A 21434-nucleotide genomic window follows, 5' to 3' on the forward strand; every position below is an offset into this window, starting at 1 on the left:
TCGTTTAGAAGATTAAAGTTGTATCTTTTAATTATAGATGTGGATCTCTCGAGTTGATCGGGATAAAATGTTGGATAAAGAGTATGATGGAATGTTATTGGGTATCTGGCTTCTAGCAATCGCAGGAGCAGCATATCAGTAAAGTGTTGAAAAGAAAGACGGTGATATTTTAAGACAGAATGTCAGAATAGGTGCGTCTTTGCGAGTGTGACTAACTGCTAAAAACCCAAAGGCAAGTACCCCTGACTTCACTTATCGTTCAAGTGATGTTTATTTCAGATCATATTATGCAAGTATCCCTATCATCACTTATTGTTCAAGTGATATTTATTTTAAATTTTATCATGCAAGTATTGTTTTCCTTATTCTCAGTTTATAATCGATAAATGTTTTACATATCGTTGAATTAAATAATTATGTTTATGCAAATACTCATCTGCTATTCTATGTTCAGAATAGACAAGTGATTTTACTTATCCAATTATCGGATTTATAAATGTTTTGGGATTTTGAGAAAAGTGATTTGGTTGCGAATATTCCTACCCAAGAATTAGGGGAATAAAATTATTTCGGGTGTCGATTATTATGACCCCATTGCAATAAAAAGTTTTAAGATTGGATCATAATTGCGTAAGTGACCGGGACGGACGGTCCAGCGGAGGGCTATTTCTAAGTGCCATATGGAATATTATGACACAATTTTTACCGCAGGCAGGTATATTGCCTTTTGTTTGAGTACTCGTATTTTTGGGGTCACGTTTCTACGAATCTTGACCTTGTGCTAGCACACGGACTGATCAGCATGTGATAGTACGTCCGTCGGAGAATGATCCTAATCTAAATTATCATATCATTTTTGATATTCATAGAATAAATAATTATCAATTGTTTCTGTTTTGGAATAATGGTGAAAAGCAGTTTTGATTCAGATTCTGATTTATGCTGATACTTACGTTGTTGTTAATATCAAAGGTGGTATTAGTATTGATGATTGATGTTGATTTCAGTATGGGTGTTGTGAGCATCAAAGTTCGTATTGATATCTAATTTGATATGACATCAAAATAAGTATTAATTTGAAGAGTTCGGTTTTGAGTAAAGTTTATGATTTAATCCATAATCATTGTTTCTTGTTATTATTGTTTACGATATTTCCGTAAACACTATTTTACGAGTTTGATTCTCGTCAAGATTCAAAGTATTGCTGAAGCATTTTGCTCAAAAATATCAAAATGGTTTTTAAATACAATTAAGGAATCAATTCAGGGGTTCCTCCACTAAAATTTTATGATTTAGCAATTATGATTTTAAAATATTTTGTGCTATTGCAGATGTCGGTTTTATATCAAAACGACCCTATATATGTTATAATGATCTTGCTGAGCATTTCTTTCGCTCATACTTGCCTGTTTTCAAATTTAACCTCCAGTGAGGATTAGTTTGCGCTGTTTAGCTGCGTAATTCGAGGAAGCAAAGAAGAAGCTTTTGGAAGGTGGTTGGTCCAGGGTTTGCGAACTAGTGTAAGTTCTTTTGTGTAAAGTTGTTTATATTATATTATACTATAATTGTGTATTTTATAGTTGAGCCTAGTATACTTCTTTTCGAAGTTTTACTAGTGGGTTTAGTTTTGAGTTGGAATTTATTGAAAAGAGTTTTAAAAGGAAGTGAAGAATTTATTGATGGAATTTGGAATTCTTGTTTCTAGAACTGTAACCTTAAATGATCTTGGATTAGTTTGGGGTCATTTATGCTAAATATCTTCCGCTGGCATTTATTTATTGATTAAACAGGTTGATTTAGATTGAGGTTTCATAGTGACGACCAAATCTTCTGACCCCGTATTTGGGGGCATTACAGGTTGGTATCAGAGCTGAGGTTATAGTAAACTAGAAACGAGAGTGTGTAGGAGTGTGTATAACTATGTGAGAATGTTTGAGCTCATATCGAGTTCATGTTGGACTATTGGATATAGTACCAACGAGTAAGTTAGGATAGGCGCATTCGTTTGAGATGGTTGTGTTGAGCTGGATGGAACTCCGGGTAACTGCAAACTTCTATGGTGGAATCTTCCGAGGCTACTACGATTTGACGACGATGAAGATTATCGATATCCCTGGAATATGAAGAAGTGTCTACAATCTGATGGCGAGTCAACTGGAGACTTCAAATTGGAGATAAGTATTAAGACTTTGGCAATACCTTCTCTTTCTATAATTTCTTTTGGCCTCTCTCAAAAGAAGTGATTGTAAGAGAATATATTCCCTAACACTCATTTTCAATCCTATCTGTGTTTTAAATGTGCCAGAGGCTGTCATGAAGCCTATTTTTCAAGTTTTGATAGCTCTGTCAAGTTATAATAATTAATTCTACTTTTCTTATTTGGTGGATAGTTTCTTGATGATGCGACACCATTTGCTCATTTTGTGCCATAATTCTGGTCTTTATATTTCATTTCCTTCAGAAAATATTAGCTTTGAAATCTTTTCAGTTTATTCTTTTGATTTTGAATCCCTTTTATACTCTTTCATTCTGACTGAGATGAACAGCCCTAACTATAGGGGACACAAGGTATGCCTGTCTGTGTGATAGGAGTTGGATGGGATGCCATCACTTGTGTGTGTTGTGAATACATGAAGGTTAACAACCTTTAGTAGTGTCTTGATTTTGGCACGCAACACCAAGTTCGTTTGATCATATTGATCTCTCAGTTATTCTTTTATTTCAACAATACTTTTTCACAAATACAGATTTTGGTCCTGTTATGACATGAAATTCCTTTCTCTTTGGAATTCATGATTTTATCATCTCAAATATTCGAAGGTATGTCAATCCAGTTAAGCTGAGTTATCCTGGTCGAGTCAAAGTAAGGCTATGTGATAGGATTACCAAGAGCAACAGTGGACTGCGATGCGGTTATAATATCAGTGGCGTATACCGAAGTCGGTTTGTTTCTTTCTTTCTCTCTATCTTTCTCTCTATTCTTCTTTCTCGCAATCAGTAAAAGTGATTATATTGAGAAATTGGTCAAAAGATGTGGATGGAACAAGGTGCAGAGTGAAGCTTTTGTGATAACTGTGTGGTATAAGGAATTACAGTGTTATTGGAAATTTTGAGAAAAGTTGCGTATGCAAGATTGGGAAGTTGGTTAGAAGACCCTTAGTGCTTTCTTCTGCTGATTCCGAGGACGGAATCCTTATAAGGGGGATAGATTGTGATATCTCATATTTTCAGAATTATTATTACTATTATTTGAATATGTTTATGTGCTTTCCTGATTTAGAAAGAATAAAATGGTGGAATTTTATTCCTGTTTTGTGGGTTCGTGTCTTTGATTGGATTAATGTGCTAATTGATAGCTGTTATTAACATTTGGTAGTATTGTGAAAGTAATTAAATACTTTTACTATTTCAAAATTTTCTCTGAGAGTCGATTATTTTATCGATATCAGTAAAATTGAGTGTATTTTCCCGTCTTGAGAATCGAGTGGATATGTTACTCGACTCAATATTTGATCTGTGTTAGAAATATTATCTGATATTTTAACCGTGCTCACCTGGATATAGGGTGAGGTTTAAAAATATTTAAAATAATATTTTACAGCTATTTTGGTATGTGTTGAATGAACTATTATGTGTTTAATATTATTTAAAAGTGTGTCTTGCTATGATTTAATATGCGGTGGATTTATGTGTGGTCCCGTAAGGACCAGAGTATTTTTCGGATACTCGTTAAGTGTTTAAAAGGCGTTTATATGAAAGTATATGTGATCTGGACGCGTGGCCCAGTGTCTTTAATCGATGTACTTGTTTTATCTCGTTTTGCATGCATTTGCATTCGTTATCTTCATTTTCAGTTTTTATTTTAAATTTATAAAGTATTTTAGTTTCTTAAAAGTGATCGGAACGGGACCCGACCGGGATGTCAAATCCCGTAAATTTCGTACTTTTATTTTTATAAAATTTAAGAACATTCGAATCTTCCGTGTTTTCGTATTTTGGAATATTCGTAATTTTCGTGGAATTTTAGTATATAATTTGTATCCATATAAAAATATTATTTATAGGAATATTCCCCATAGTTTATTATTTACTTCAGGCTAGATATTAAATTACGAGAATAAATAGGTATCGAATGGTGATTTATCGGGATTAATTTTTGGGTATAAAAACACCCTGTAGTTATCTGTACTTTTTATTAAAAATCAAAATAATATCTGATAATTATAAACATTTGCTTTCATTTATCCTATAAACTTTCTAGAACTCGGTTTCAAAGATCAATCCATAGCAGGAGATTTACCCAGCTGATTTTGGCGTTCTTCATACCAGATTGAAGCCTGTAACAAGACGAATGATTTGGCACCAACTACTCGAACTAAGGTTCGGTATTTCGTTCGAACCCCGTTCGTCGGAATCGACAAAATCGGGGCTCTTTTAATACAGTGATTATCGAATGATTTTGATGATTGTATGAGTTTCCTGAGATGCCATAACATCGATTCATGTGATTATTCAAAAATTTTGAGTATTGGATAAATTAAGTCAAGTGGGTTTTATAAAATTAGATTTTGTTTCAATTCCTGACCTAATTGGTTATCGTTTGATAGTTTGGATGGTTGTATCGGATTGTAGATGTCTCGAGCATCATTTTGATATATGATTTGTATGATTTTGGTATAGTTTTAGTAAAAATCGATTATAGCCTTATTTTTTTGAATTGATTTCCTGATCTTACGAATGATTGTTTGATATTAAGTTTGTTAGTATTAGATTCTACGTTCTGCAAGCATTAGATCCGTATATTATTGATTGAAATTGGTTAAGATTTGAGAAGAATCATTGCTCGTCAGAAAACTTCTTTAATCGCCGGAATCCATGGCTGTTTCGGTCGGAATCCGTGTCTGATTGATCAGAAACTGGTGATTGTTGCATAATCAGACATCGAGGGAGGTTGTTGTCATTGTTTGAGAAACAACGGGGCTCGACTGTTGTTGTTAAACCAAGAATGAACCAGGCCGGAAAAAAAAAAAGAATCCGGTGGTCGGATTCTCGCCGGGAACTGGGTTCGTCACGACCCGTTTGGGTTCTTGGCGACATGGTTCCAACCCATCCCATAACCCGGTTTTAATCTATAAAAACCCTAATTCCCAATTGCAAATCTGTTTTTGCAGATTTCTTTTTAAAAATAAATTCAAAATTCAGTTTTTAAATTTCCAAAAATTATTTTAAATCCAAAATTTAATTTGGTTAATTATTTAATAATTAACTGAGTTATTTTAAATTCCAAAATTTTATTTTCTTTTATTATTTTCAAAAATCCAATTTGATTTAATTATTTATAATGTATTTTAGATAATTATTTATGAGTTTAATTAATTGATTAAATCCTTTAATCAATTGATTTTATTTATAAATAGTTAAATAAAATCTAAATTATTTATGATTAATTCAAATAATTCCTAAAAATCACTTTTAAACCTTTAAAATTATATTTTGGTATCTGAAAATCAATTAATATTATTATTAATTGATTTATTCCCATTTATTCTTATTTTATTCATAATAAATAAACCGTCCATCCGTTTAATACGAAACGAACGTCTATAGACTCAGAAAAATGTTCCGCTTTCAATAAAAATAATTTCGAGACCCAAATCCTTTTGTTTCGAAAGGCCGCTTGTTTTACGAATCATTTTGAGTCAATTTTTGATCCTAAATCATATTTTGACCTGATTTCAGTTTTAAACATACTGAGTCGAACCTTTTGATGAACCGAGTCATATGTGATACGAATTATATGATATATGAGTTATGTGCTTATGTGCTATGTGAGTTATATGTGTATGTGGATCAAGGGTCCTGTGTTTGTCTGTTATATTTATGTGTGGGCTATCGTATGGGTAGACAATAGGGTTTTAACGCGCAGTTCGTCGAGTAATTATCGTTTAGAAGATTAAAGTTGTATCTTTTAATTATAGATGCGTATCTCTCGAGTTGATCGGGACAAAATGTTGGATAAAGAGTATGATGGAATGTTATTGGGTATCTGGCTTCTAGTAATCGCAGGAGCAGCATATCAGTAAAGTGTTGAAAAAAAGGCGGTGATATTTTAAGACAGAATGTCAGAATAGGTGCGTCTTTGCGAGTGTGACTAACTGCTAAAAACCCAAAGGCAAGTACCCCTAACTTCACTTATCGTTCAAGTGATGTTTATTTCGAATCATATTATGCAAGTATCCCTATCATCACTTATTGTTCAAGTGATATTTATTTTAAATTTTATCATGCAAGTATTGCTTTCCCTATTATCAGTTTAGAATCGATAAATGTTTTACATATCGTTGAATTAAATAATTATGTTTATGCAAATACTCATCTGCTATTCTATGTTCAGAATAGACAAGTGATTTTACTTATCCAATTATCGGATTTATAAATGTTTTGGGATTTTTAGAAAAGTGATTTGGTTGCGAATATTCCTACCCAAGAATTGGGGGAATAAAATTATTTCGGGTGTCGATTATTATGACCCTATTGCAATAAAAGGTTTTAAGATTGGATCATAATTACGTAAGTGACCGGGACGGACGGTCCAGCGGAGGGCTATTTCTAAGTGTCATATGGAATATTATGACACAATTTTTGCCACAGGCAGGTATATTGCCTTTTGTTTGAGTACTCGTGTTTTTGGGGTCACATTTCTACGAATCATGACCTTGTGCTATCACACGGGCTGATCAGCATGTGATATTACGTCCGTCGGAGAATGATCCTAATCTAAATTATCATATCGTTTTTGATATTCATAGAATAAATAATTATCAACTGTTTCTGTTTTGGAATAATGGTGAAAAGCAGTTTTGATTCAGATTTTGATTTATGCTATTACTTACGTTGTTGTTAATATCAAAGGTGGTATTAGTATTGATGATTGATGTTGATTTCAGTATGGGTGTTGTGAGCATCAAAGTTCGTATTGATATCTAATTTGATATGACAACAAAATAAGTATTAATTTGAAGAGTTCGGTTTTGAGTAAAGTTTATGATTTAATCCATAATCATTGTTTCTTGTTATTATTGTTTACGATATTTCCGTAAACACTATTTTACGAGTTTGATTCTCGTCAAGATTCAAAGTATTGCTGAAGCATTTCGCTCAAAAATATCAAAATGGTTTTTAAATACAATTAAGGAATCAATTATGGGGTTCCTCCACTAAAATTTTATGATTCAGTAATTATGATTTTAAAATGTTCTGCGCTATTGCAGATGTCGGTTTTATATCAAAACGACCTTATATATGTTATAATGATCTTGCTGAGCATTTCTTTCGCTCATACTTGCCTGTTTTCAAATTTAACCTCCAATGAGGATTAGCTTGCGCTGTTTAGCTGCGTAATTCGAGGAAGCAAAGAAGAAGCTTTTGGAAGGTGGTTGGTCCAGGGTTTGCGAACTAGTGTAAGTTCTTTTGTGTAAAGTTGTTTATATTATATTATACTATAATTGTGTATTTTATAGTTGAGCCCAGTATACTTCTTTTCGAAGTTTTACTAGTGGGTTTAGTTTTGAGTTGGAATTTATTGAAAAGAGTTTTAAAAGGAAGTGAAGAATTTATTTATGGAATTTGGAATTCTTATTTCTAGAACTGTAACCTTAAAAGATCTTGGATTAGTTTGGGGTCATTTATGCTAAATATCTTCTGCTGGCATTTATTTATTGATTAAACAGGTTGATTTAGATTGAGGTTTCATAGTGACGACCAAATCTTCTGACCCCGTATTTGGGGGCGTTACAGTTATCCGTCGAGTCATAAAATATTCCAGAAAAATAATTGATTTTTATTAGCAAATTGTATACCGACGGATGATCAAACTCGATGGATAAGGATCATCCGTCGAGATACAAATTTTGACTTAGCCAAAATTTCATCTAAGAATGAAAAGTCAGTTAAATTTCTGGCTGCATTACAACTTGCAAATTTTCTCATAAAGATTTAAGAATAATTAAGCATACCTAACTCACTTACCAACCTTGAAAAGGTAGATTCATCCAGTGGCTTGGTAAAAATATCTGCAAGCTGATTCTCACTTGGAACAAAATGTAGTTTCACGGTACCATTCATTACATGTTCCCTTATGAAGTGGTACTTGATATCTATGTGCTTTGTCCTTGAATGTTGTACTGGATTTTCAGTGATGGCAATTGCACTTGTGTTGTCACTGAAAATAGGAATCCATTCAACTTGCAAACCATAGTCTAACAATTGATTTTTCATCCATAAAATCTGTGCACAGCAACTTCCAGCAGCAATATATTCAGCTTCAGCTGTAGAAGTAAAAACTGAATTTTGCTTTTTACTGAACCGGGACACAAGCTTGTTTCCTAGAAATTGACAGGTTCATGTTGTACTTTTTCTATCAATTCTACAACCTCCATAATCTGCATCTGAATAACCAGTTAGATCAAAGCCAGAATCTCTAGGGTACCAAATGCCAAGATTTGGTATTCCCTTGAGATATCTGAAAATTCTCTTAATAGCTATTAAGTGAGATTCTCTAGGATTATCCTGAAATCTAGCACATAAACATGTTGCAAACATTATATCTGGCCTACTAGCTGTTAAGTACAGAAGCGAGCCAACCATGCCCCTATAACTTGAAATATCCACAGACTTTTCAGTAGTGTTTAATTCAAGCTTAGTTGCAGTAGCCATGGGAGTTTTTACAGATGTGCGGTCCATTAGATCAAACTTCTTTAAAAGATCAAAAATATATTTAGTTTGACTCATGAATATTCCATCACTAACTTGCTTAACTTGCAAACTAAGAAAGTAAGTTAGTTCTTCCATCATACTCATTTCATACTTACTTTGCATTAATTTGGCAAACTTTTTGCAAAGTTTCTCATCTGTAGAGCCAAAAATAATGTCATCTACATAGATTTGAACAAGTATACTAGAGCCATTTACATTTCTAAAGAATAAAGTTTTATCTACAATACCTCTTGTGAAGTGATTTTCCAAAAGGAACTTTGATAAAGTGTCATACCAGGCTCTAGGTGCTTGCTTCAATCCATAAAGTGCTTTCAAAAGATAATAGACATGTTATGGAAAGTTTGGATCTTCAAAACCAGGAGGTTGACTGACATAGACTTCCTCCTCCAAATCTCCATTCAGAAAGGCACTTTTGACATCAATTTGATAGACCTTGAAATTGGCATGGGCTGCATAGGCTAAGAAAATTCTGATGGCTTCAAGTCTTACAACAGGAGCAAATGTTTCATCAAAATCTATTCCTTCTTGTTGACAATAGCCCTTTGCAACCAATCTAGCGTTGTTCCTGACTACTATGCCATTTTCATCCATCTTGTTTCTGAATACCCATTTGGTGTATATTGGATTCTTTCCTTTAGGCTTGGGCACCAGCTTTCATACATTATTCCTTTTAAATTGGTTTAGCTCCTCCTGCATATCTAAAATCCAATCAGGATCCAACAAGGCTTCTTCAACCTTCTTTGGTTCTTCTTTGGAAAGAAAGCTGCTATATAGACATTCTTCTTGAGTTGCTCTCCTGGTTTGAACTCTAGAAGAAACATCACCAATTATGAGCTCAAATGGGTGATCTTTTGTCCATTTCCTTTGTTGAGGTAGATTAGCTCTAGATGAAGAGGCCTCATTATTGTCTTGATGTGAGATTGAGTTTTGATTGTTACAAACTCACCCTGAGTTTGTGGATCTTTGATTTGAGAAAGGGGAACTTTCTATAGGTGATCTATCCTGACTTCCTGCTCCTTTTGATAACCCGACGGATGGTAAATTTTGAGTACCGAAGGATGAAGCAGGTTGCCTTCCGACGGATAAGGCAGATTGTCTCCCGACGGATGAAGCATTTTACAATTCGACAGATGTTGAATTTTGTGCTTCATTTGTAGTAGATTTTTCTGCATTATCCTTTAATATTGTTTCTTGATCACTTTCATCATCACTGTCATCACTAACCATCTCCACATTGTCGAATTTGAGGCTCTCATGGTAATCTCCATCTTGAAGTCCTTCAATCTTTTTATCATCAAACACAACATGTATTGATTCCACAACAATGTTGGTTCTTAGATTGTAGACTCTATATGATTTACCAACAGCATATCCAACAAAAATTCCTTCATTTGCTTTAGCATCAAACTTCCCATTTTGATCAGTTTGATTTCTCAGAATATAGCATTTGCAGCCAAAGACATGAAGAAAATTTAGAGTTGGCTTCTTGTTCTTGAACAATTGATAGGGAGTCATGCATCTTGCTTGATTAACCAGGGAAATATTCTGAGTGTAGCATGCAGTATTTACAGCTTCAGCCCAGAAATATGTTGGCAGTTTAGATTCTTCAAGCATTATCCTGGCAGCTTCAATAAGTGATATGTTCTTCCTTTCCACTACTCCATTCTGTTGTGGAGTCCTTGCTGCTGAAAACTCATGCAGAATCCCATTTTCCTCACAAAATGCTCTCATGACAGAATTCTTGAACTCAGTTCCATTGTCACACCTGATTCTTCTTACTTTGAAATCATGATGATTATTGACTTGCCTTATATGATTGATGATGATTTCACTGGCCTCATCTTTAGACTTTAGGAAATATGTCCAAGAGAACTTTGAGAAATCATCTACAATCACTAGGCAAAATCTTTTCCTTGAGATGGATAACACATTGACTGGTCCAAACAAATCCATGTGTAGCAGTTGTAAAGGTTCTTCAATTGTTGAATCAAGTTTCTTCTTGAATGATGCTTTAATCTGCTTCCCTTTTTGGCAGGCATCACACAGTCCATCTTTAGAAAACTCCACTGGAGGAATGCCTCTAACCAGTTCTTTCTTTACTAGCTCATTCATGGTCTTGAAGTTTAAATGGGATAGCTTCTTGTGCCATAGCCAACTTTCATCCTGACTTGCTTTACTGAGAAGACAAGTAACAGATTCTGTATTAGATGAGTTGAAATCATCTAGGTACACATTTCCTTTCCTCACACCAGTGAGAACCACTTTGTTGCATCTTTTATTAGTTACAACACAGGCTTCTGAGTTGAAAGTTACTGAGTTGCCTTTATCACAAAGCTGGTTGATACTCAACAAATTGTGTTTGGGACCATCCACTAAGGCAACCTCCTCAATGATGACATTGTCCTTTGAAATCAAGCCATATCCCACAGTATAACCTTTGTTGTCATCTCCAAAAGTAATACTTGGGCCAGCTCTCTCCTTGAACCCTGTGAGCAGGGTAGAATCACCAGTCATGTATCTTGAACAACCACTATCCAAGTACCAAAGATTCTTTTTGTTTCCCTGCACACATCAAAATCAAATCAAGTTGATTTTGGTAACCAAGTTTCCTTGGGTCCTGCCTTGTTAGCTTTCTTTTTCTGTTTCTTAGGCTTTATCTCATTTGACTTGGGGATATCAGATTCATCCTTAGTCATTGGAGTTGGGCCTTTGAAACCATTCATTGCAACAGAATTATCATGCATATTATAATCAACAGGGAATGGCATGTTATTAGTGAACATGTTATTCCAGTAAGGCATGCTAAATGGCATTTGTGGCATACTAAATGCAGCATAATAAGGATTAGGTGCAAATGGCATATTATCAAACTGTGCATTCATATTCTGTGTAGACATAGCATTCATAGGCATGGGAGGCATGGCATTCATGTTTGGAAAGTGAGGTGGCACAGTCATGGAAGTAGGCATGGCAAATTCGCAATTAACAGACAAATGATTTACACTACCACACTTGACACAGATTTTTCTAGGAGCATATTTATCAGGTATGTAGTTATTGTGTTTGTTAATCCCTACTTTACCATTTCTATTATTTTTCTTTTTGGTCTCTGTCTTTACCTCAATCTTTTCAAGTCTGTCACTTAACTGTTTGACAGTCATGTGACCAACATTAGCCTTTTTCCCTTTCTTAACTTGACTCGATTCTCCTGGAACAAAGTTCTTGGAAACAGATCCATACTTTTCATTCAGCTTAACAAGTTTGGCTTTACTGATAGGCTTGCTTACAGTCGACGGATGAGGATTTATATCAGTCGACGGATAACCCTTTTTTGTTATCCGACGGATGATCCTCATCATCCGTCGAGTCTACATCTGTTAGCACTCCATCCACCAAATTTGGTTCTAGTTTCTCCATGTTCTTTTTCCAGGCTTCATCATAGAAGGACTCGATTCCTTGAACTTTGGTGATTTGAGCATGGACATTTCTAGATGTTTTCCATGCCTTAATCACCTCTTGTTCACGCTCGAGCTGCTTCTTCAAAATTTCTTCTTTCTTCAAGGATTCAGTTAATTCCTCCTTGGCAATCTTACACTCAATTCTTAATTTTTCAAAATCAATGAACTGAGACTCTAGCACATTATTTCTCTCACTCAAAAACAAATTGTTTTCTTTGATTTTAGCATTTTCTTTAGTAAGAGACTTAAGTGTAACACGCAAATGATATAACTCTATAGACATGTCATTTATAGCATCATTACACTCAGCTTTAGATAAATGTGCAAGGTTTGTAGTAATTACCTGATTATTTGAAGAACTTATTTTTGTTTCATCAGACTTGGCCATTAGGGCTAGATTGATATAGATGACATCTTCATCTTCATCCAGACCATCTGCTGCCTAGTCATTTTCTTGTATAATGAAAGCCCTTTCCTTTTGTTTGAGCAGCTCAAAGTACTTTTACTTATAATCCACTGGATCAAACTTTTTCTTGCTTGAATCTGACTTTCTACACTCACTGGCAAAGTGCCCTGCCAAGCCACATTTAAAACATTTGAATTTTGATTTATCCACCATGTTTCTATTTGGCTTGGCTGCTCCAAAGTTCTTTTTGAACTTGAGCTTGGCAAATCTTCTGGAAAGAAATGCTAAATGTTCATCAATGTCTTCCATGTCATCTTGGCTCAAAGAATCTTCACTTTCTACTGTAAGCCCCTTACCCTTGCTTTCACAGACCCTTGAAGTTGACTCAACAGCTTCCATCTTCATCTCCTTCTCCTTCTCTAACTCAGCAACTAGTGCAATGGACCCTCCTTTCTTCTTTCCTCTCTCCATCCTCTCATCTTGCTCTATTTCAAGCTCATATGTTTTCAGGATGCCATACAGTCTCTCCAAGGTAAACTCCTTATAATCTTGTGAGTTTCTCAATGAGACTGTCATTGGTTTCCATTCCTTTGGAAGAGATCTAAGGAATTTCATATTGGAGTCTTTTGTCTGATAGACCCTTCCATGCAACTTTAAAGCATTTAGCAGTTTTTGAAACCTACTAAAAATGTCAGTGAGTGACTCACTTTCTTCAATATGAAAATGCTCATATTGCTGAATCAGTAGTTGCATCTTGTTTTCTCTAACTTGCTCAGTGTCATCACAGATGATCTGTATTGTATCCCAAACATCCTTGGCAATTTTGCAGTTGATAATGTTGTCAAACATATCACCATCAACTCCATTAAACAGGATATTCATGGCCTTTTTATCCTTCCTGACTTGTTCAATGTCAGGATCAGACCATTCATGCCTTGGCTTGGGGACAGATGGCTCATTTCCAGTTGCAGCTCTCATTGGTACATGAGGGCCTCTTTCTATGCAGTCCACATAGGCCTTATCTTGAGAAAGCAAATGAAGATGCATCTTTACCTTCCAATGATGGTAATTATCTTTATCCAGAAAAGCAATCTTGACTCCAACATCCTTCTTGGTCATCTTGCTGTGTTGTTTTGATCTTTAAACTCTTTATTCTTCAAGAGCTTGCTCTAATACCAATTGTTAGTCCCTTAACAATGTAACAAGAATTACAGAAGGGGGGTTGAATGGAATTCTTGAAACTTTTTCTTGAATAAGAATGTTCTAACTCAAATATATATAGGTGTGAATTGATTAGCACAATGCGGAATAGTTACTTGAAATGAATCAAAATACAAGTAATTAAAAACAAGAGTCTTTAAAAACTTTCTGGTGGATTTGAATGATTCCACCAGAGATATATAATATATATCGAGAGAACTCTGTGTGCAAAAAGCTCACAGCTGCTTACAAAATGATAACAACTAAGAATGAGAGAAATGCTAAGAATACTGCTTACAAATATTTCTCTTTGTATTGCTTAGTTTCTTAGTTACAATTCTATTTACTGCTTCTTGGTTTATATATCACCAAGATTACAAAGTAATTAGACAAGATAATAAAACAAAAACTATCAAGACTAATACAATGCTGCTTCATTACTCTATTCCAGCATCTTTGAATATCTTCATAATAGCATGGAAATGGCGATGCTTCTTTGTTCTCGAAAACCCAGTTGAATCGGCTACCACATTCCATTTGTATACACTCGACGCATGTGAATGTGTTGTCACTGTCAATAGATATTTGAATTCTTTATCTGTTGAGTACATGATCATCCTTCGAGTTTATGATCATCCGTTGATGGCTTTGTTGATCATCCGTCGACAGCTATATTTATCATCCGTCGATGGCTTTGTTAATCATCCGTCGGTAGCTATTTGGCACTTGACTTCATTTCATTTATGCATAATTACAAGACATCATCTATGTACAAGTAATTAACATATTCTGCATATCTAGTTAAAGTCAATCATGACTTATATGCTACTACGAGATCTATACAAAGGAATGTGCTATAGACTTATTGTTACATAAGCTACTCACTCGATGGATAATAAATCATCATCCGTCGGGACTATATTGAGTCATCCTTCGGGACTATAATCCTTATCCATCGAGTGCTATAAAATTCACTAAGTAAAATCTACGAAGGTATTTTGTTAATGAAATCATCAAATTTACAACATATGCACAACAGCTATTTATCAGGATGGCCAATCCACTCTACATTCCGATCCTCAAGAATGGACCTTTCATTCCTATGGTTAGAGTTGAGGAATCTACAGATGGAGACATGGTTATCCCAGCTCATTATGCTCCAAAAGATCCCTCTGAGTATAGTGACCCTGAAAAAGAGAAAGTTTCCCTGGATAGCAGCTTGCAATTAATATTGATTGAGTCACTTGACAATGTGATGTACAATAACATTGTCAACTGTGACACTTCCAAGAAAATATGGGAAAAGATTGAGATATTCTATGAGGGAACTGAGGAAGTTAGGTCAACCCAAAGAAGAATACTGATTTCACAGTATGAGGGTTTTATGCCAAAGCCAAAGGAAAGCATTACTGATGTGTTTGAAAGATTCAATAAGTTGATAAATGACTTGCAGCTTCATGACAAATACTATGAAGCTGAAGAAGTGAACCTAAAGTTCTTGCTTACTCTCCCTAATCATTTGGAATAGAAAATCTCAGCAATCAGGTAAGGGAGAGACTTGAGCAGAATAACTCTGGAAGTTCTATATGGAATTCTCAAAACATATGAACTAGAGATGATTCAAAGGCAATCATTGAGATCTGGTCAAGGACATATTGTGGATGGCTCAAGTGCTTTAATTATAAATGAAAGTCCAACATCCAATGATGAACAAGATCTCAATCTCCAATTGCCTCAACAAGTGAGCAAAGAACAAATGATTCACAGGAGCAAGTCATTCTGGAATTGGAAAAAGATGAGTTCTATACTCTTGAAGAACTGGATGAGCTAGATCAGTCAATGGCCTATTTGGCTAGAAAATTCTCTAACATTAGAGTAAAGAAGCCAAGATACTTCAAGAGTAAAGGACAGTCTTTTAAAAAAGACAGTAGCTGGAAGGAAAAAGGGAAGTACAATTCTTATAGCAAGAATGGCTACAAAACTGGATCTGTTGACAGATCTAAGATAAGGTGCTTCAATTGTGATGAACTAGGCCACTATGCTACAGAATGCAGGAAACCCAAGAAGGCAAAGAAAGATAAAGCTTATCTTGAACTTGAAGCAAAGTATGAAGCTCTTCTGAAGAAACAGCAAAGCAAAGCTTATATTGCAGAAGGTAAAAGTTGGGATGACTCCGAAAATGATGAAGATGAAGAACTTGGTAACTATGCACTCATGGCCTTGGAGCAAGGAGAATCATCCTCATCTAAATCATAGGTACCAACTCTTACCACCACTGATTTAAATGTGAATCAATATAAGGAAACTGTTGAAAAGATGAGCACAAAAATGTTTCACATTCATACAAGCATGGTGGCTGCAAATGAAGAAGTGAGCAGACTGACAAAAATGAATGAGAAGCTTGAGAATGAAAAATAAGGAACTAAATTGTTGATAGTGGAGCTTGAAGCCCTGAAACAAGAAAATGGTTATGTGAAGAACAAGCTCAAGTGTGCAAATGAGATTGAGGCTGTGCTAAGGGAAAAATTGGAGAAAAATGAAGTAAAGTTGAAGTCCTTCAAGAATGTATTTGAACTGGTTGGTCAGTACCATGAGAAAAACAAACCATGTGCAAACATTGCTATTGGTCTTGATTATGATGCCTTGAACAGCAAAAAGAAAAATATAAAGGACAAAGGGAAAGCAACAGAGAATGAAAATGTTCCAGCAATGCTAAAAAAGGTTGGGTCACCTGTGTTCAAGGCTTGTGAAGTAGACTTCAGTGAAGAAGAATTGATTATCAAGCAAGAAATTGCAGATGAGGATAATGAAAAGAAAAATGCAAACTCAACTCAATCTTCTAATTCTGAAGAAAATCTCATGGACAATCAAAGCACCAAGACTCTTGTCAAAGAAATAAAGATTGAAGATGCAAGAAATAAGAAGAAAAATAGATATGGGAAAATATGGATAAACAAAAGCAATAATTTTTCTTATGTTGTAAATGCTCCTAGAAAGAAGTGTGAAAAATTTCATCTAACTCATCTTTGTAAAAAGGTTGTTAGCAAGCCAACTGAAGGAACTTGCAAATACAACGAAGCAGATTCAAATGATCCCTACTCATTCGGTGACAAGTTTGACTGCATTCCTTGCAACTTGAAAGTGATGAAGAGTTGCCACAAACTGAGAGTAGACCTTAAAGAAACAAAAATTGGGTCTACATCAGATAGGAAAAATGTACCACAATCTCTGAAAGCTATTTTATCTGAAACAACTCACTCTACTTCTACTAGATCAGTTAACAAGAAGAAAGTACCCAACACTGCTTGGGTCACTAAACACACCTGAATCTCATTGTGTGCAGGGCAAAGTGAAGAAAGTCATATGGATAATTGACAGTGGATGCTCCAGACATATGACAGGTGATAATGCCCTGCTATCATAGTTTGAGGAGAAAGCTAGCCCATTGGTGACCTTTGGAGACAACAACAAAGGATTCACAATGGGATATGGCAAGATTGTTTCTGAAAATGTTGTCATTGATGATGTAGCACTTAAAGTGAATCATCTCAGTGTTAGCCAATTTGCAGATAAAGGCTTTGAAGTTTTATTCAACAAAGAAGAATGCACTTTTATCAGCAAGAAAACTAGTAAAGTTACTCTGAAAGGAGCAAGGAAAGGAAGCTTGTTTGTTGTAGACTTGGACTCAACAAATAAGGATGGTATTTGCTGCTTCTACACCAAGGAATCAGAAGAACAAAGCAAGCTATGGCATAAGAAGCTGTCTCACTTGAATTTCAAGGCAATTAACACCTTAGTCAAAAAGGAGTTAGTAAGAGACATGCCCAAACTGGAATTTGCTCAAGTTGAAGTTTGTGAAGCTTGTCATAAAGGAAAAATGAAAAGATCTAGTCACAAGTCAAATACTGTGAATTCTATAAGTGCACCATTGCAACTTATTCACATGGACTTATTTGGGCCAGTGAATTTCGTATCAATTTCAAGGAACAAATATGCACTTGTGATGGTGGATGATTTCTCAAGATACACTTGGGTAGAGTTCATCTACTCTAAAGATGAAACTCCACACATCATAATTGAGCACATCAGGAAGATAAAAAAATAGGTCGAAGATTACAATTGTGTGAAAAGATTGAGAAGTGACAACGGAACAGAATTCAGAAATGCTACATTGAGTGAATTCTGCAAAGGCAAAGGTATTGTTCAAGAATTTTCAGCTGCCAGAACACCTTAACAAAATGGAGTAGTTGAGAGAAAGAACAGAACATTGGTTGAAGCTGCCAGGACAATGCTGCAAGATGCCAAGTTGCCAACAAATTTCTGGGAAGAGGCAGTTAACACTGCATGTTATACTCAGAACAGATATCTCATTAACAAGGCATATGGCAAGTCACCTTACTCAATCATGTCTAAAAGAAAGCCTACTGTAAAGCATCTTCATGTGTTTGGAAGCAGGTGTTATATTTTGAAAGATAACTCTGAATATATGGAAAAATTTGACTCAAAGGTTTTTGAAGCAATTTTTCTGGGATATTCACTGGAAAGTACAGCCTACAAAGTTTATGTGATTGATCAAAAGAAGATTATGGAGAGCACAGATGTGACCTTTGATGATGACAAGTGTCCAGGCTTGAAATGCCTTGATGATAATGAAGCTGAAGCCCGGGCATTTGAAAACCTCAACATTGATAGTAATTTTGATGGGAAAGATGAAGTTGGTGCATAAAAGACATTAAATGAAGAGACTACTCATCTCAAACACCTGAATTTGAGAGCACAAACACAGGGGGGGAAAGAGAAGAAGGATCCAGCAGTCATACCAATAATGAAGAAAATAATGAAGGCACAAGTCAACAAACTCATACAAGGAAGTGGGATAGAAGTCACACTAGAGAAGTAATTATTGGTGATCCTACTGCTGGTGTGAGGACTAGAAGTGCAACTGCTAATGAATGCCTACATGCATATTTTCTGTCTCAAGTAGAACCTAAGAAAATTGATAAAGCTCTACTGGATCCTGACTAGATATCTGCTATGCAAGAAGAGCTGAATCAGTTTGAAAGAAGCAAAGTTTGGAAGTTAGTTCTTGCACCAAAGAATAGAAGCATTATTGGAACAAAATGGGTGTTCAGGAACAAGATGGATGAAAATGGTGTAGTTACCAGGAACAAAGCAAGGTTGGTTGTAAAAGGCTACTCACAAGAAGAAGGAATTGATTATGATGAAACTTTTGCTCCAGTTGCAAGACTTGAAGCAATAAGAATCTTCCTAGCATTTGCTGCACATTCAAATTTTAAAGTGTATCAAATGGATGTCAAGAGTGCCTTTCTGAATGGTGAGCTAGAAGAAGAAGTTTATGTACAACAGCCATCTCGCTTTGAAGATCCAGAATTTCCAAATTTTGTGTACAAGTTACTCAAGGCTCTATATGGACTAAAACAAGCACCTAGAGCTTGGTATGACATACTGTCAGATTTCCTACTGAAGCATGGTTTTACTAGAGGTACCATAGACAAGACTCTCTTCTTCATGAAACATGATGATGTTATGATCCTAGTTCAGATTTATGTGGATGATATCATCTTTGGCTCTACTAATGAAAAGCTTTTCCAAAGATTCTTCAAGCTTATGCAAAGTGAATATGAAATGAGTATGATGGGGGAACTAAGTTACTTTCTTGGACTTCAAGTCAGTCAAAGAAGTGATGGTATCTTCATTAGCCAAACTAAGTATGTCAAGGATTTATTGAAGAAGTTTGGTATGGTTGATTGTTCACCTGCATCTACACCTATGTCTACTGCAACAAAGTTGGATGAAGATAAAAAGGGCAAAAGTGTAGATATCCCAAGCTATAGAGGGATGATTGGATCACTGCTTTACTTAACAGCAAGTAGACCACACATCATGTTTGCAACATGTCTATGTGCAAGATTTCAAGCCAATCCAAAAGAATCACATTTGATGGTTGTAAAGAGGATTTTCAAATACTTGAAAGGGACTCCAAACTTGGGATTATGGTATCCTAAGGGAAATGGTTTTAAAGCTGTTGGTTACATAGACGCAGATTTTGCTGGATGCAGGGTGACAGAAAGAGTACCAGTGGAAGCTGTCAACTTCTTGGACAAAGACTTGTATCCTAGTATAGCAAGAAATAACAATCTGTATCAACTTCTACAGCTGAAGCTGAATACATAGCTGCAAGAAGTTGTTGTGCTCAAGTGCTTTGGATTAGAAATCAGCTAATGGATTATGGCCTAGTGTTACACAAAATTCCTATTATGTGTGACAATACTAGTGCTATATCTATAGTAGCTAATCCAGTTAATCATTCTAGGATAAAGAACATTGATGTAAGGTACCATTTATTAGAGAACATGCTACAAATGGTACCATTGAGCTCATTTTTGTTCCAATAGAAAAACAATTAGCTGACATTTTTACTAAACCTTTGGATGAAGCAACTTTCACTAGACTTGTAGGTGAAATTGGAGTGCTTAATCCTTCTTCCTAAGGCAAGAACTCAGCTAATATTTTGCAGCAGATTAATCTTCAGTAAATCATAATTAATTTGATTTCATTAGAAATTAACTGAAATGTGAAATATAAATATTCCAGAAATCTCTGCATATTTTTTTTTTCAAATTCAAATTCAACTTGGAATTTTTCAAATTCTAAGTAAACTGCTGAGTTTTTAATTTACATCCTTAATATGTAAAATTAACACAAGGCAGAATTACAAAAACCAAAAGTATATAGAGAACTGAGTTCTCGATAAGTCAAAATTGACTTCTCGACAGGTCATTTTAGGACTTCTCGAGTGAGTCCTCGATAAGTCAATGTACTGACTTCTCAAGCAACTTCTCGATAGGCTTAACAATGACCTATCAATAAGTCCTTGAAGAGTTCTCTAGTATTGATAGTTCACAGAGTTCTCTACAAGTACAATTGTTGACTTATCAATAACTCATAACTGAGATAATTTAAATCAATAAATTATCTTGGTAAAATACTCTTGGAAAATTTATTCTAATTTTTATTTTTGAATTTATTCAAATAAAAGTTAGAATTAATTCAGTCCACTTTTTGGACAAACTGGGTATTTATTTGACATCTCGATAAGTCAATTTTGAGTTCTCTAAAAGAGTAATTTAAAATGACTTCTCGATATGTACTTCATTTCTTAAAATGACTTCTCGATAGACAAACTCCAAACGTCTATTTTTGAGTTCTCGACAAGTCATTTACCTTTTCTATAAATACCCAGACTTCTCGATACATATTTTAACTTGGAATTTTTCAAAATTCTAAGTAAACTGTATATTTATTAATTCATATCCTAAATATATGAAGTTAATAAATAACAGATCAAAAGAAGCAAAAAGTATGAAAAACTGGAATAATTTAAATCATAAATTATGTTCAGCAAAATACTTTTGGCATACTTTGTCTATAATTACTCAGACTTATTGACACATTTACGTGCTTATGTGCATATTTTTGATCAAATGTGGAATATATTAGTCTAATGTAAGTAGACTAGTATATTCTATGTGATGTTTTGAGAATACTGATAATAGTTGAATTTATTTGACTGT

This window comes from Apium graveolens, chromosome 4 (assembly GCF_009905375.1).
Source record: "Apium graveolens cultivar Ventura chromosome 4, ASM990537v1, whole genome shotgun sequence".
In the NCBI taxonomy this organism is placed as follows: domain Eukaryota; kingdom Viridiplantae; phylum Streptophyta; class Magnoliopsida; order Apiales; family Apiaceae; genus Apium; species Apium graveolens.